The sequence below is a fragment of the Pseudorca crassidens genome, chromosome 4, assembly GCF_039906515.1.
Source record: "Pseudorca crassidens isolate mPseCra1 chromosome 4, mPseCra1.hap1, whole genome shotgun sequence".
NCBI lineage: Eukaryota > Metazoa > Chordata > Mammalia > Artiodactyla > Delphinidae > Pseudorca > Pseudorca crassidens.
In genome coordinates this window covers 77442109-77455723 of record NC_090299.1, presented here as the reverse complement: position 1 = coordinate 77455723, position 13615 = coordinate 77442109, and the positions used below count along the sequence as shown (strand labels likewise).

Sequence of the window (13615 nt, the reverse complement as noted above, 5' to 3'; positions counted from 1 at the left end):
AAAGAATGTGTGTTGAGTATACATTATATTGAATGTGATAATGTAATAAATAATATTTCTAGTGATGAACAGTGCTAAGATCTCCTATATCTTTAATGATTTATTTGTCTTGTTATTCTATCAGTTGTTGAGCGAGGGATGTTAATATCTCCTGTGTTTGTTGAATTGTCTCTTTCTGCAATTCATTCAATTTTTGATTTGTATATTTTGAAGCTATTTTACTTGAGGTGCATATACATTTTGAATTATGTGCTGTTGAAGATTTCTAACTTTTATCATTATAAAATGTCCTACGTTACTTCTGGTAATATTCTTTGTCTTGAAGTCTGTTTTATCTGATGTTAAGACAGCTACTCCAATCTTATTAAGCTTACTGTTTGTATGGTAAGACATTCTATTTCCTTACTTTTAATCAACCTGTGATTTTATATTTAAAATCTTTTTTCTTGTAGGCCACATATCATGCAGTTCTACATTTTAATCTACCTCTGTCAGTCTCTGGTTCTTGGTGCTTAGACCATTAAAATTTAATGTAATTATTGTTATGGTTATATATAGTCTCATGTGGTTGATATAGTCTCATTTATTGCTTGTTTTCTGTGTTTCTCTCTTCTGATTTTTGGTGCTCTGTTTTACCTTTTACCCCTTCTTTTGGATCACTGTATTTTAAGGTATCTATTAGATTTTTGGCTATATCTCTTTGTATAACTTTTTCTTACTCTAGGAATTTAAATACACATATTCAAGTGTTCACAGCCGTCTCAGAATAATGTTGCACTACTTCAATAAAATATAGGATGTTTGCTGCCATTTAAGTCTCTTTATACCCCCATAAGCCTTATCTTATAGTTGTTAAATCTATTGCATATGCTGAAAGTCCCATTGGACATTGTTATACTTTTTGCTGTCAATATGTGTTTATATTTTAAAGAAATTAAAACAAAAAATAGTCTACTGTATTTAACTAGGTGTTTAGCATTTCTGGTCTCTCTTCATTCTTAAAGACCCAGGATTCCCTCTGGTATTATTTTCCTTCAGCCTAAAGAAATTTCTTTAACATTTCTCATACAGTAAGTTTGCTAGTGCAAATGCTCTTACTTTTCATTCATTTCAGAATACCTTTTTTTATTCCCTTAATATCTTCATTTCCCTAATGTGCTCGACTTCTCCAAATTTTTTCTTCCGTCTACAATCTGATTATACTTGTTTACATTTATCATAAACAATTATGAGGTAGAGGAGGCTGTAACTGGTGAGGCTCAGGTGAACTGCAGCAGGATCTCCATCTCCATGAGGAAGGTGTCAATGGGCATGTCCCCCGTGAGCTTGAAGAAGAGATGCTCCAGGCATTTCAAGCTGATGGAGTGCAGGACGGGGGGGCACAGCAGCAGTTTTGCAAAGCTGCCTGGTTTTTCCAGATACTTCTGCTTGGTATAGGCCTCAAGAATAACATAAACTTCCACAGAACCTCTGGGAGCTTGGACAGACCCTTGGCATCTGGGTTAAACGCACAATGGCTTGCAGGATTCCCAGCTACAACTTATCCATCTGCTTCATTTTGAACACCAGCTCAGTCAGAACTCTGTCAAAGATGGAGACAACCCCAGCATTATAGACACTGCTCAGGTGGATGTATAAGCCTATGGCCAGAAGGATGCCATCCTGCACAGAAACCAAGTGGAAAGAGGAGGTAATCAGTAATCCCTTCTACCCTGCCCAGAACAAAATGACCTGGTCCTCCAACTTGAGGTCAGAGAAGTAGGAAATGTGCCTGGTCCATTCAAAGAATGAAAAGCTGCTTGTTAACTTTTTTTTTTCTGACACAGGGCATTAATTGTGTCTTTAAAACATCATAAACAGGGCTTCCCTGGTGGCGCAGTGGTTGAGAGTCCGCCTGCCGATGCAAGGGACACGGATTTGTGCCCCGGTCCGGGAAGATCCCACATGCTGTGGAGCGGCTGGGCCCGTGAGCCATGGCCGCTGAGCCTGCGTGTCCGGAGCCTGTGCTCCACAATGGGAGAGGCCACAACAGTGAGAGGCCCGCATACCGAAAAAAAAAATATATATATATATATATATCATAAACAGGAATCATCCAGCACCTTACTGTTTTTGTAGCTGGACAACTTAGGTCTTAATCATCAGCCTGCTGAACATCCTTTTTCAGCAACATAAATACTATGCAAAAATTTTCTGATATCCGTGTTTTTAACTGTTGGGGTTTGCTGAATCAAAGCAGCTGAATTTGATACAAGTTTAATATCGTTTCCTTCAGGAATTAACATATTTTTCTGGTGCTTGAGATACTGAAGAAGCAATGCCTGGCCTCATCTGAACCCTGTGGATATATTTTTGCCCAAGAAATTTGAAATTTTAACAAGAGACCCGTTGTTTTGAATAACGATGCTGATGGGGAAGTGAGTATACACAGGCCTCATCGTGAAACAGAAGGCCAGTGTAATGCCTTTTGATCATGTTCTGTTCATGACTACAGAGAGTGCAAAAGGTAGCTAGTTCCTTTCTATTTCTCTACAATTTGTCAATGCAGAGTCTCTTTTTCTTTCCAAGGAGATTTTTTGTATTTTATCCAAAGATTTAGTTGTAAGCCGAAGAGGCTTCAGTGATTTTATGCAGCCATATCATATGTGTAACTCTAAATAAACCATGTAAGAGTGATGTGGGAATGCAGTGATGAAAGCATGGGTTTCAGGTATGGGAAAAGGCATGGGTTATTCTGTATGAAAATCCTTATGGAAAAAAATGAAACTTGTGAACCTAACTCACAGCATACATAGAAAATAATTCCACATTGGTCACTGATTTAAATTTAAATACTGTAAGCAATAAAAAATTTTAAATATAATATATGCTATCTTTATAGTCACAGGGTATAAGACACGATGCAAAAGTACAAACTAAATGAGAAAAAACAATAAATTAGACTACATTATAACAAACAGCTATCTAACGAGACTATATGAGCCATTGCTTCATTGAACAAGATAGGCGAAATTTACAAATAATATTGAACAAAAGAAACAAAACACTATAATTCTATTTATATAAAATTCCAAAACAGGCAAAAGTGATACAGTGTGTAAGAAGATAGGGAAGTGGTTACCATTCAAAGAAAATATTGACTTAAAGGGGGAATGAGTAGCTTCTTGGGTGCTAGTAAAGTTCTGTTTCTCCATCTGGGGATTGTTGTTATTTTTTTGTTTTTGTATTTGTTTTGCTTTATTGTGTAAGTGTGAAAATCATCAAACTGGTCGCTTACTTGTTTCTTATATGAATATTATACTTTGAAAAATATTAAAATGAAAAGTAAGGGAATGATACACACAGTTTGGGAATAATAATTAAAATAAAATGAGGCATTTGATGGTAATTTGGAGAAGCACAGAAGATGATGCAGTGTTATTGGAAAAGTTCCAATTAAGTTGGATTGTGGATTAAAAGATGTTCATTTTAGGGCTTCCCTGGTGGCGCAGTGGTTGAGTCCGCCTGCCGATGCAGGGGACTCGGGTTTGTGCCCCGGTCTGGGAGGATCCCACATGCCGCGGAGCGGCTGGGCCCGTGAGCCATGGCCGCTGAGCCTGCGCGTCCGGAGCCTGTGCTCCGCAATGGGAGAGGCCACAACAGTGAGAGGGCCACGTACCACAAAAAAAAAAGATGGTCATTTTATTGCTTATTTTTACCATGTAGATATATGTACCATGTAGATATATGTGTACCAACTATTTGCACAACTATTTGCACAACTATTACAAAATAATTAATAATCATATGGTTGCATAATAATGAGAAAAAAGAAAGAACCACGTGATTGACACAGTGAGGAGTCTCAAAGTATTTGTGAAATAAATGATGAAATATGATTAATTCATTTCAATATGCTTGCATGATAATAAATCATATATTATTACTGCATATTTTAATAAACATCCTGATACTATACTAAGTATTTTACAATGTTTTGTTTGCTGTTTCACACTAAATTCTAAACATCCGTTTGTTGTTGCTACAAATTGATACAGTCATATGGGTGGGTCATATTTCATTTATTAATCTATCAAAGAGGAAGAGCACAAACAATGATGTGAAAAACTGAAAACCTTCTACAGTTGACCTTGAGCAACACTGGTCTGAAATGCGGGTCCACTTGCATGCAGATTTTTTTTTCAATAAATATGTACCACGGGTCCTCAGCTGGTTGGTGTAGAGGGTTGGTGCCCCTAACCCCAGTATTGTTCAAGGGTCAACAGTATATAGATGCCTGTACTGTCCCATTCATGCAAATATGTTTGTGATATTCTAAAGATGAGAATGTGTCAAACTCTTTAAAATGTTTGTCTTTTAATAAATGATTTAAAATGATGTAGAAATTGAGTTCACATTCCATCAACAGCATATAAAGAGATTTGTTTCTCCATGCCAACAATACTTTTGTCTTTGCTTATCTTTGCCCATCCATATAAGATTGACAAAAATAATTAAGAATGTTGTTGGCATGGAGAAAAGAAAGTTATTTTATGTGACTGTTGATGAACTGTGAACATATATATTGGTATAGAGAAATATAAATAGATGGGGAAGGTACTTTTTGAAATCTATTTTTAACTTCTTTATTAGTGAGGTTGATCATTTGTTGTATAATTCATTTCATTTTTTACTCTCATTTATTTGGGATGTTCCTTTTAGTGATTTATTACTGTTTATTTTATAATAAAAAGAATGTGCATATTATCTCTTTTAACCATAGAACTAGATTTTGAATGTATCTTCCATAATTTTTTGTGATGATTTTATTTCAACATAAGGCTCTGTTGGAATTTGTGTCACTTTTCCACAATGAATATTCACTCATAATTTATTTAGTAGCTGCCTTTTTTGTTTAAAATTCTGAGTCAGCCAGAATTATTTCTGATATAGAGACAGAGAAATCCAGCTTCATTTTATTCTTCAAATAGCTACCCAGCTAAAATTAGGTATTTATTAGACCTTAATTTAATTTTCAGTAATTTCAAAGGTTTGCCATATATGAAATGTCTATATTTTATATTCAAAATCTTCATTTTAAGATATGCATGAATATGCAATTCTTATTTACTTTGTAGTCATAGCAAAGTTTAACCCATTTAAGGTAAAAAAATTGAGCCTATTTTGAAAAGTATATAGTTGTATATCATTGGATTCAATACATTCTTCCATTTCTCCACCATAAATCCTCCTGCACTTTGAAAATCTTCACCTGTGCATAAATAGTTTTGGTAACAACACACAAACATCTAATGTTGGAAAGGGAAAAACAGATTTATAATAAATTTTGTAGATGCTCAGGAAACATAATTTTTTAGCTTTATTTTTTGATTTACTTTTTATATATAATATATTTATGGAGGAAACAAAACTCTGCAGTAACACAAATATAGGATCTTTATTCTTACATATGCTTTTTCATCTGATACCTGAAAACAGTCTTGAATTCATTTCAGGGAATGTTTAAGCAAATCTAGCCAACGACACATATTCACAAACGTAAAAATCAGCTTGAAATCTTGTGTTCTTGCCATGTAAAAATTATTATTTTCTTCTCCTTTGCATGATAGTCAGTTTGTAACAAACTTGTATATTAGGAAACAGGGAAAGTACTGAAGATTATAAAGTATGTATCAGTAAATGGGTTGAAAATGTTTTTTGACTGAACCTTTCTTTATAAACATGATTTGGGATTTCAGTAAGGGCATATTGCAAATGCCACCCAGTACATGCAGCAAATGTTACCTTCTATCACAGAAGACAGGCTCCAAATGTGATTTGAGTAAAAAGGAACCATGAGGGAATAGCTTGTAAATGACACTTTTGCTTTTCAGTCTTGATTGATTTCATTACTGAATTTGAGAATATAGCTGCAGTTGTAAATAAAGTTTACTCCTACTTTTATATAACTGTTAAGTGTTTTCTTTAACATTCAGGAAATTATTGCTTCTTCCACTAAAGTCTGTATTTCACTTTTGTACTGTAATAGATTTTAAAACTTTGGATAAGCAGCCTTGAGATCCTGACTGTTCCTGTGAGCATTCCTTGTATTTCCATAAAATTAACTTTGCAATGAAACTTCTTCAAGAATCCTTTAGCAGGAGATTCTCCCACCTTTTCTGGATCTATGTGCTCTTAATACTGTTGCTCACTGCCCTTGCCATCAAAGATACGGAGATAGGAAAATCCTTTAAAGTTTTATTTTGCATTTGTTCTTCTGCTCCATTATTGAGTCTTTGTATTGACAAAGGATCATATCTACAAAATCTATGCAATAATAAAGTTTTAAAATGACAATTCATATAAAAAATAGTGATTCAGTGAAAAACAAACCAAATTATTCTAAGCCATATTCTTTATACCCAGCATAAAATCAGATCTATCTTCACAGATCATCCTCATTTATGATTTTTCTCATTCACATTCTGCTATCACAGCACTCAGTTAGAGAAAACAAATTGTGATTATTATTTTTTAAATTCCACTAAGAGTTAGGATAACTTAGAAACTTTGGATTACTCTTTTAGTAATAAAGCAATGACCTGGGCCATCCTTAGGTAATTAAATTAAGATCAACATCTTGAGAGTCACATAATACAAGGTTCTGTACAACAGATGGCTTGGTAGTGGCCTAGGGATACCACTCAAGGGACATAATCAGGTAGCTTAATATGCATGTCTCAGAAAAATCTTTAAGCATCTTATTCATATAATCAACCACCATAATCCTACTTTTAATAATTGGTTGCTGTTGCTTAGGGGTTGCTTTCAGCCCCTTGAGGCTGCTCTATGCTCCATGAACATGGCCCTTTCCATCTTTAAAACCAGCAAAGATGTCTGAAATCTTTTTTTTTTCCTTTGAATATCTTTGACTTCCCATTCTGCTACTAGCTAGAGAAGTATCTCTGCTTTTAAAGGGTTCATATAATTAGATTAGACCCACTAGGATAATTTCCATTTTGATTATCTCAAAGTCAACTGATTAGAAACCTTAATTACATCTGCAAAATCCATTTTACTCTGTAATGACATAATCATGGGCAAGATATCTCTATACTTATGGTCATGGGGATTAAAGAGAAAAATATTGAGGGACAATTTTAGAGTTTGCCAACCACAGGAGTTGATCTTCCATCCCCTACTTGGCATAAAGAGGCAATGCTCTAATTATACTACTAGGGTAATGTCAGTGTACCTAAACAGGGAGTAGGTCTTCAATCTTCTATACAGAAGAAGGAATTAGGCAATACTCTAATTCACCTACTTTGGAAATTTCATGAAGGTCCAGCAGGGAGCTGAGCCACCAACCACAGTCAGCAGCAATAATACCTAACAATGTGGTAGAAGGTGGGTTAGTTAGCACTCAACTTACCATGTCTCAGTACCAGCAAGACCTAATGAGGAGCTGAGCCTTCACTCCCATCCAGCAGCAACAAGACTGAATGAGGCTGTGTGAGGCAAGGTTACTCAGTACTCTGATCTCCCCCACCCTACCTTGGTGTCAACAAGAACCAACGAGGAGCTGAACCTTCACCCTCATCTAACTCCAATGTATCCTAAACAGGACAACTGCCTACTAAAAAGGATTATATGGATTCCAGAGTCTCACAACGTAATAACCAAAATAGTCACATGACAATAAAAAAATCTCTTTTGCAAATAATTTCTCTTTTACAAATAAACAACTTGTATAAAGTACAATCGAGAGACATCAACATTGAGATTACTGAAAAACTGTAGTTACCAGACAAGGATTTTAAAGTAGTGATCATTAAAATGCTTCAATGAGCAATTATGAGCAGTCATGAAACAAGTGAAAAAATAGAAAATCTTGTCAAAGGAATTGAGAATATAAAAAAGAAACAAAAAGAAATCATAGATCTGAAAAATATAGTAACCAAAGGGGGTTGGGGGAGAACATCTCAATGGATAGGCTCAATAGCAGAATGAGATGATGGAAAAAAGAATCAGTGAACTCAAAGATTTACCCAACCTGAATAATCTGAAAAACAGAGAGAATACAGACTTAAAAAAAAAAAAAAAAAAAAAAAGAATAGAGCCACACGGACCTGCAGACAAATACAGGACTCTCTGTCTAGCACTGAAATCCTAGAGAGGAGAAAGAGAATGTGAAGTTCATACAAAAACTTGGATGGATCTCAAGGGCGTTTGTTGAGTGAATAAAAAGCGAGTTTCAAAAGATTAGATATTGTATCATTCCATTTATTTGACATTTCTGGATAGCAAAATTATAGAGATAGACAATAGATTTGTGGTTTACAGAGGTTAGGAATGGAGATGAGAGAACGTTTAGGCGAGGCTATGAAGGGTTAGTCTGAAGGACCTTGTGGTACTGTAACAGCTCTGTATCTTGAGTGTGGTGGTAGTTACATGAATCCATACATGTGATAAAAACGCTTAGCACTACATATCACACACATACACACACACACACACACACACACACACACACACAAATGAATTCTGTGTAGCATATACCAATGTCAATCTCCTGGTTTTGATCCTATACTATGATTACTCATGATGTTACCACTGGGGAAATGTGGGTGAAGCATGCGTAATCTCCGTGTGTGTGTGTGTGTGTGTGTGTGTGTGTGTGTGTTTGCAATTTCCTATGAATCTATACTCACCTCAGAATAAAAAAATTTAAAAAATTGTTGAACAAATACTCTTTCAGATAATTTGGTCTACTCTCTATACCTCAGTTTACCTGTCCTTTCAAATATTTTCATTTGGTCAAAATTATTTATCAGGACTTTGTCCTAATAAACATCCTGAGAACCTATGTTGGCTCTTTTCCTTAGACAGCAATATTTTAACAATAAAATATCCTACTTTTGTCATTTTCATCCCATGACTAAATTTTTTTGTGTTTTCTTTCTACCTAATGAATAGGCTTATAATAACTAGATAAAAAATGATTGTTTGAAAATACACTTCAGATGCCTGAGTCTACCTGTATAACTAGCTAACTGGGACACTAGATCTCTGGCGAATCAACATGGTCTACTGCAATTGCCTCTAGATTTGAATAGACCATTTGGAATTTCTAGAATTGCCTCTTTATCCTATTTTTCCTTTTTTAACTATAAAATAGTGATGCTTTCCTTAAAAATTTTGTAGGAAGTTACTATTAAAATGTCGAATGAAATTTTAAAAGTCTGAATGCTTGTTTTGGGGTGAACATAGTGGTATCCTCAAGTTGTATTAATGAGAAAATTGCAACCTACAAAAGATCAATGCTTCAATACCACTTGACCTGAAACAAAGGCAGGGAAACAGTATAGGGGAATAAAAATTTCTTTATATAGCTATCAACTAACTATTCAATTAGAAAAATCAAAAAATGGAAGTTAACCATAAATTACTACAGTGAAGAATAATTAATTAACTTTTTTCATTTTCTGGTCAGATTATATACATAAAAGAATAACTTTTTAATTTGTGTCCTATAAGAATATCATTTAGATTTGGAGGATATTTCATTATTAGTCTTTCCATAGTTATGTTGAGTCATAATTACCAATAACTTACTAATTAAATATCAAAAATAGATTATTTTTTAAATGATGTATGTTATTTATACTGTATTGTGATACCTAAAATCTACCTTTCCAGATTACAGACTCTTGGTTCTGATTGACTAAATTAGATCTTATACTTTAGTGAGTTTATAAATTCAAGCATCACCTGAACAAATGCTCTGAAAAAGCACAGAAAGAAAACACCTGTGAGAGAAGGCTGTAAGGACAAAGCAGGAAAAAACTCAAATAAACTGTCAGCATCTAGAAAAAATTGTTCAGTGTTTTTGACAAGCAGGTCAATGGTGAATATTCACCTTTTGCCTTTTGAACTTAAAAATATATATAGTCAGCAAGTTGGCAGTTCTTAGTTACTATGTAATTCAATGAGAAACCAGAAGAAATGCAGATTCTTCTCTGTTACACCGTGTTTTACAATTTCAGAAAATCTTGGGACACTTGAGCCTGACCTTCATACTCTCATTGTTATTGGACCAAAAAACGAAAAGAAAAAGGAAAAATTTTTGTTTGATTCTTAAAATAATTAATAATTTTACAGTAATTTAGCAGAGGTAAGAGGCTCACAGAGATTCGGCTTATTTTATTCAGATACAGCATCATTTTTCTCTACACAAAAATGTCTACTACCTTGTAACTTATTAGAACTATTAACCAAATATTCAACATAAACAGAAAAGCCCCCAAAATTGCCAGCTGCAATTTGTAATCAAAACAATCTAGAAAATCCATACTCTATGCTGAAATCTGTACATATCTTTATTGTCTAAGATAAAAATCTCAGCAGAAAGGCAGGGTAGGCTGAGATGGAAAGTTCTATAGCTATGCTGTGTAATATGGTAGACATGAATTATTGAACAATTGAAATATCACTAGTCCAAAATGAGCTGTGCTTAGGTGGAAATATGTACTAGATTTTGAAGACAGTATGGAAAGAAAAATATATAAATCTCATTCATAAGTTTATAGTAATTAAATGTTGAAATGATAATAGTTTGAACATATCAAGTTAAATAAAATATATTATTAAAATCCATTTCACTTTTTATCAAGCAACTAGAAAAATTTAAACTACATATGTGGCTTTTATTTGTGGCTCATATTATGTTTCTAATAGTCTGGGTTACTCTGTAGAATACCCATAGTTCTTTCACAGCTCTTTTATTTACAGTTCCTTTGCTATAGTAAAAATCTATCTAAGTTCAGCAATGAGAGGTCTGATCATCAGGGTGGGGCTTCCAATTGACCAGGTAGTTACTTTTCTCCCAACTAGCTTATGCTAATGGCATCTTCCCAATCACCATAACTCTGGAAAGAATAAGGCAGAATGTATAAGTTTCTATATTCCATTTTTGCTCTTCTATAAAGCTTTAATCTAACTTTGCCTGTTTATTCATCTGTGTTTCCCACTGTGAATTCCCAAGGATGAAACACTTCTGTCTTTGCATTTCCAAGAGGTGAGATTGCACTTACATATAACAGAGATGAAATAAATACATGTTGAATGAATGCCCCCAAATCCCATTCCCTATTTTATTTGGAATGTTATATATTTATTTCCTTATTGGATTATTTCTGCCTCCCTTCACTAGAAAGTATGTTTTCTAAAGACAAGGACTTGGTTTACTTTAATAACTGCTACTATATATCTCTATAGTTTAGAATAGTGCCTGACACAAAATGATGTTCAAAAGTGTCTGTTGAATGAATGAAACTATCAATAGATCCGTTGAGAAGGACCGGGGACAGTGATGAGTCATTTTTAGCTATCAAGGCAAACACCTTCCCCCCACCCCACCCCTTTCTTCCCATAATGAGATTTTACTTCCCAAATCATCATAGTTAAGAAGATAGCCCTCCAACTTTTCCTTCTTGATAAGTTGGTGTTTTTTCTTTCTTTTCAGATGGAAAAAGCTGTAGCTAATATTTTTCTGATAAAATAATAAAAAGTTTTTTTCCAATGGCAGTTGAAATTATTTTACCAATAATTAAACTGTCCAAATGAATGACATACAAATAGCAGACCCATGGAAGAAGATGATGGATTATTTAAGGGAAGGAACTTCTGTCCGAGTGAGTTCTTACAACTAGTAGTACTGTAGCATGCACCTTTCTGTACAAACATTTCTTATTTGTTGCCACTTAGCTGGTAACAGTGCAGTATTGTGGAGAGAGAACCTACTCTTAGGTCTGGCACTAATTAGCTTGTGAACTTGAGCAAGTTATTTCACCAATACACATCTCTGGTTTCTTATATGAAAAATTATTAGGACAGAATAAAAGGTTCCTAAAGTTAATTTTTAGACTAAATGTCCATGGTAAAACAAAATTAAAAAAAACAGAACAAAGAATAGTACTACTTTTTTTTTTTTTACCACATATGTTTAAGTTATTTAAGGGTTCTCATGGATATTTTAGTTAACAATAAGTTATAGAGTGTCTCAGATTGGGTCTTTGGTGAATTCTACCAAACATTTAAGGAAGAAATTATACCAATTCTCTACAATCTCAGAGAACAGAAGCAGAAGACACAATCCCTAACTAATTTAATGAGGCCAACAGTACCCTAATACCAAAGCCAGACAAAAATATTACAAAAATAGAACACTAGACTCATGAAATATAGCTGCAAAAATTTTCAACAAAATATTAGCAAATCAAAATCAACAATGTATAAAAAAAAAGTATACCTCATGACTAAGTGGGATTTATCCCAGGTATGCAAGTCTAGTTCAACAGTTGAAAATATATTAATATAATATATCACATCAATAGAATACAGAAGAAAAATCACATGACCATATCAATAGATTCAGAAAAAGCATTTGACAAAAGCAAACACCTACTCATGATAAAAACTCTCAGTAAAATAGGGATAGAGAAGAATTCCTCAACTTGATAAAGAATATCTATAAAAAAACCTATAGATAACATAGTACTTAATGGTGAGAAACTCAGTTTTCCCACTAAGATCAGGTTCAAGGCAAGTATATCCCCTCTCACCATTCCTTTAAATATAATGTTGGAAGTTCTAGATAATGTAATAAGATAAGAAAAGGAAATAAGATACAGATTGGGAAAAAAGAAATAAAAACTGTCTTTGTTTGCAAATGACATTACTATTTATGTAAAAAATCTGAAGAATCAACAACAACAACAAACTCCTGAAATAAGCAATTATAGCAAGGTTTCAGGATACAAAATTAATATACGAAAGTCAACCACTTTCCTATATACCAGCAATAAACAAGTGGAATTTGAAATTAAAGACATAATATTATCGACATTACCCCGAAAAAGATGAAATGTTAAAGTATAAGTCTAATAAAAGATGTACAAGATGTATATAAGGAAAACAACAAAGCTTTGATGAATGAAATCAAAGAAGAACTGAATAAATAGATATTCCATGTTCATAGATAGGAAGATTCAATATTGTCAAGAGGTTAGTTCTTCCCAAATTGATTTATAGATTCAATGTAATCCCAATCAAAATATCAGCTAATTATTTTGTGGCTATTGATGGGCTGATTCCAAAGTCTGTATGAAGAGACAAAAGACCCAGAATAGCTAACACGATATTGGAGGAAACTGACACTACCTAATGTCAAGACTTATTTTAATGACACAGTAACCAAGACAGTGTGGTACTGGCCAAAAACAGACAAACAGATCAATGAAACAGAATAGGGAAAACAAACAGATCCACATAAATACATTCAACTGATCTCTGACAAAGGAGCAAAGGCAGTACAATGGAGGAAAGATAGTCTTTTCAACAAATGGTGCTGGAACAACTGGACATCCACATGCAAAAAATAATTTTTTAAATCTGCAGACAGCCTCACACCCTTCACAAAAATGAACTCAAAATGGATCACAGACCTAAATAAATGTAAAACACAAAACTATAAACTCAAAAAAAAAAAGGAGGAAACCTATATGACCTTGTGTTGATGGCTTTTTAGAGACAACAAAAAATGCACAATCCATGAAAGAAATAATTGATAAACTGG

General features: G+C 33.8%; 1 pseudogene; it reads right to left on the bottom strand.

The window, feature by feature from the left end:
• Window positions 1-1259: 1259 nt before the first annotated feature.
• The window catches only part of LOC137223012 (retinoic acid receptor RXR-gamma pseudogene), a 49670-nt pseudogene continuing 37314 nt past the window's right edge, over window positions 1260-13615 (bottom strand).